The sequence below is a fragment of the Bubalus bubalis genome, chromosome 14 (assembly GCF_019923935.1).
Source record: "Bubalus bubalis isolate 160015118507 breed Murrah chromosome 14, NDDB_SH_1, whole genome shotgun sequence".
In the NCBI taxonomy this organism is placed as follows: domain Eukaryota; kingdom Metazoa; phylum Chordata; class Mammalia; order Artiodactyla; family Bovidae; genus Bubalus; species Bubalus bubalis.
In genome coordinates, this window is record NC_059170.1 from 61,345,712 (window position 1) to 61,350,368 (window position 4,657).

The following is a 4,657-nucleotide window of genomic DNA, read 5'->3' on the forward strand; positions in this document are numbered from 1 at the left end:
TAGGCATTACTTCACTTTTATCCTCCATTCCCTAAGAAGAAAAGCTTTTAGACATATTGCAGAACAGCAGTTCTCAGTGCTGGCTGCCCATCACAATTACCTGTGGAGCTCTTAAATATACAAGTGCTAGCTGCAGATTCAGAATTTCTGGCAGCAGGGCCTTGGGCATCTGTATGTTTAAACAACCTCGCAGGGATTCTGATGCACAGCCAGGGCTGGGCGCCACGGTTGTAGAAAACCATTTGATAAAATTCACCAGAAGAGAAATAATCATTTTTCACAAGTTGAAGATCAAAATTCAATATGTCATTATTTTTAGTGAAATCTATGCCAATGTAGCCTCATCATGCTTTTAGTTGGTAAGTACAAGATCCACCATAACTGCTAACTGCAAATGTGAGAAAATGAAATAACGTCCTAGAAAATTGCACTTTATGGAACATGCTGTTGTACATTTCCTTAGTAGTGGAGCTGAGGCATGTATTAAAGAAGAATAGGATTCTAATGAAAAAAATTAGAACAAGATCCTGAGCTTTCTAAAGAATGTCCGTTATATTACTCATAGTATGCTCACTTCTGAGACTGGGTCCAAGTGACACTGATGAATGGTTTGAGAAAAATTTTTTTTTTTTTCAAATCAGTTGTTAAGAAGAGTCCTGGTGCAGGACAGAAGCCGAACAGTCTTTGAAGCCAACGGAGTTTTCAGATCCAAAAATGAAGAGCTATTGCCAGCAGCAGTAGTGTCAAAACAAAGGCAATGAAACACTCTTTTTTTTTTTTTTTTTTGGACCAGGGATCAAACCTGCACCCCCTGAAGTGAAATCTCAGAGTCTTAACCACTGGACTTCCAGGGAAATCCCCAGGCAACTCTTTAGAAGGTTTGTATAGGTATAATTTCAATTGATTACTTAAAATTTGGCTGTATGACACAAAATATAGCCCTTGTGAAAGAAATTTTAACATCCTTACCAGAATCGTTATACTTGATATCAAATCGCACCAATATTTTCATTTTGTTATAGCATATTTTGGTAATATTGATTTACTTAGTGCTAATAGAATAATAACATGTTTATTTTAACTCCAAGGATAGTGGGAGGGAGGTGTGTGGTCACACAATATAAAAGCAGTGAAGATGGGTCTGTTTTTCAACTCTGGGAATTAGTTATGCAATTAAATGGCTGACATCCAGTGTTTAGCTAGTCATTGAAACCTGTCTCACGTTTGAAGTGGCCTGGCAGGTTCATGGGTGGAATAAATTCAGAGAGTAAAAGTCCTTTCTGGTGACAGATAGTTGATTTAATTACTAGAATATGTTGTATATTTGGATATGTTGTGATTTTTATGCCAAGTATCACCCTGACAACTTGGAGATTTATGTTTTTTAAAAAAAGCCTCCTAAGTAGGGTAATTTTATGGCTGTCACTCAAATTGAGCCAGGTGTATTTCCTCATTTGTCATCATCTGCTTTTCTTCCTTGTGGTTTAATCTTGCTGAGTGATGTCTCTCCAAAAAATTTGAGGATCTCAGTCTCATAAGGATGGCTGTATCAACCTGACACTTCTTGAGAGACTGTTGGAGTAATTTGACAATAACCCTGAGGGGGGTGAAGAGAGTGAGCCAGGCATAGGGCATTTCTAATTTTATCAGTTAATAATTTATGAGATTCTAAAGGGTGCTTCCTGGTTGCTCAGGAGGAACCTGCCTGCTAAGGCAGGAGATGTGGGTTTGATCCCTGCGTCCAGAAGATCCCCTGGAGAAGGAAATGGCAACCTCCTCCAGTATTCTTGCCTGGGAAATCCCATGGACAGAGGAATCTGGTAGGCTACAAACCACGGAGTTGCAAGAGTCGACGTAACTTAGTGGCTGAACAACAGTAAAGAGCACTTAGAAATGGGACTCAGCTTAGATTATGCCCTCTCCTTCTTCACCGAGGTCCCATTTGTCTACTCAGGTCCTACTGAGCCAGTCTGACTGTTGACCACCTGTTGAGTTCAACTCCATTGTGGTGCCTCATGGGACAAACCTCGTTCTTTTTCTTAAACCGTGTCATTAGCTTCTTATCTGATTTTCCTGAATTGGATCTTGCAGGTCTGACCATTTTGCTCTGTTAGGATCATTTTGGTAGCCAGCAATTTAAAATGAAAATTGAAAACCAAAGTATATGATGCAAAAAAAAAAAGGTATTTCTCATATAACTGAATTGTGCAGCGGCAGATCTCAGGAGAAGCTTCAAAAAATACACACAGTTTCCATTCCTGGTTTCACTCCCAGGGTTGCTGCTGGCTCCTAGAATGGTCTTGTGAGATTTTGGAAAAGATACTCTTCCCTGAAGTAAACATATAAGTTATTACACTTTAGTTCTCCGATAAGAACAGTGATTACAAAATTATCTGTAAAGTTATACGAGTCAAATTATTCTATCTCAACTCATAAAAACTAGTAATTAGCTCCAAGTTAGTGAAGAGAAAATTGAAGTCTATACAATTTGATAATTTGTTGTAAAATAGTTACACGTTTTGCCTTTGGTATGAATGCTTATTTGTTTCAATAACTTGTTTTTTTATTAAAAAAAAAAAAGGTTGCTAGATTTGACAGTATTTCCTGTAACTTTGTAAAAGACAAAGGATTCATTGGATTTGAAGAGAAACATGAATATGGATCTTATAACTTTGTAGAATTTAAATATTTAAAAATATGGTTTAGTGTTGAGAAGCTACTTTCTTCAATGAGGAGAAATACAATAACTAGGCATTTTATCTTTGAATCAGGAACATTGAAAAGTAACATGCATGTAAAAAGCTTCTAAATTTTAGTAGTGGTTAATTTTCATGTTGAAGAAATCTTTTTAACAACAAATAAACAGTGCTACAGTATAAGTGACAGCCCACACAGGGTTCCTTACAGAATTGTGTAAAGATTTAAGGGCATAATGCAGAGAAAGTGTGGAATACTGTGCTTGAGAAAGTCCTCAGTCAATATTGGCTATGATGTGCTGTGTTCGGTCATGTCTGACTCTGTGACCCCATGGACTATAGCCCGCCAGGCTCCTCTGTCCATGGGATTTCCCAGGCAAGAATACTGGAGTGGATTGCCATTTCCTTCTCCAGGGGCTCTTCCTGACCCAAGGGCTGAACCCACATCTTCTGCATTGGCAGGCGGATTCTTTATCACTGCGCCACCTGGGAATATTGGCTGTAATTATTATCGATCATTACTCAGCCTTTGGTGGTGGAATCCACAGCTTTTTCTCCTTTTGTCCTGCAGGTTCTCAGTGGTTGCTCTAAAATTCTATAGAGAGGCGCTTTGGACAAGTAATTTGGCTGAAAAGTGCTCTGTAAGACTTGGCTTGAAGCCTTGCTTGCACAGCAAGCTCATCCCTTCTTCACTCTTGGATTGCGTGCTTGGCCATCGGGGGAGGACAAAGGGAGATGACAGTGGGGATGGGCACTGAAGCTTTTCCACTACATTACTGGGTATGTCCCTGCTGGTCAAAGATCTTGGGCTTTTGACTCTGACTTTCTGAATTGCTTATAGTCATCATTTTTTTTTGTCCAGGTCCAGCTGCTGGCTGCATTTACTCAGATCTCTCAACTTCTTGAATTCCCTAGCTTGCTGCCCCTTCCAGGTCTCCAGGAGCCAACCCCGCCCCCCGCTCCCCCAATATTTCTCCTTGCCTCCTCTTTCCCTGTTTACTCTCCCCTCCCACTGGGGTGACTGGCTTGCTGATTCCTGAGAGCATGGGCACCTCCTCAGGTCATCTGAATGCCGTCTTCCCTCTGTCTGGAATGTCCTTTCCCTTCTCAACTGTCCAGCAAACTTCTTATCCTTGAACACCCAACTCTGGGTCAACTGTGGAGATTTTCCATCTCTGGAGTGAGGTTGCCTTAGAAAGCAATCCCTCCAGGACTTTCCTGGTGGTCCGGTGGTTAAGAGAATTCACCTCCCAAGGCAGGGGACGTGGGTTCAATCTCTGGTCAGGGAACTAAGATCCTACATGCTGCAGGGCAACTAGAGAACCCTCATGTCACAAAACTGCAGAGCCCACATGCTGCATGGAAAGATCCTGAGTGCTGCAACTAAGGCCTGATGCAGCCAAAAGTAAATTCATAAATACTAAAAAGAAAAAGCAATCCTTTTAAAGGGCTCTTACAGTGTGTCACTGGTACTGAGGATGTTTGGATATTTTATCTGTTTTATTGTTTTTAGACTGTGAGCACCTTGAGGTCAGGAATTTTGTCCTTTAACTGTTTTTCATTCCTGGTGCTTATCACAATGACTGGTATTAAAAAAAAAAAAATACACCTTTGTTGAACTGGAGGAATGAATGAAGGGTCTAGAAAACCTAGAAGAACCTGCCAATACAGAAGTAGATTTTGTGAAAACATGGGAATGATGATTTACCCATAAGACACCCTCCATTGCATAAGTCATTAAAGAAACAAAAACCTCGGGGGCTTTTTTGAGAAGAGCAATCCATCACCCTCTTCCCTGTAATGCCCCTGCTAAGCCTATAAAAGAGAAATTCTAAAGACTTGGCTTTACAGACTTTTTACTGTCACTCTTCCAGAGCCTCCTGTGTAATTTCCAGTTTTACGAGTTAGGGAAGCTTCCTATCATTAAAAGTTTTCTGGGAAAGCAGATTGGGCTTACTAGG

The 4,657-nt window shown here is 40.4% G+C and overlaps 1 long non-coding RNA gene across 1 annotated transcript; it reads left to right on the top strand.

Moving 5' to 3' along the window:
* Positions 1 to 791: 791 nt before the first annotated feature.
* On the top strand, positions 792 to 4,384 carry LOC123329090. Its single transcript, XR_006544237.2, has 3 exons — positions 792 to 878; positions 3,268 to 3,476; positions 3,559 to 4,384. It is a non-coding gene; the product is annotated as an uncharacterized LOC123329090 (long non-coding RNA).
* Positions 4,385 to 4,657: the final 273 nt, after the last annotated feature.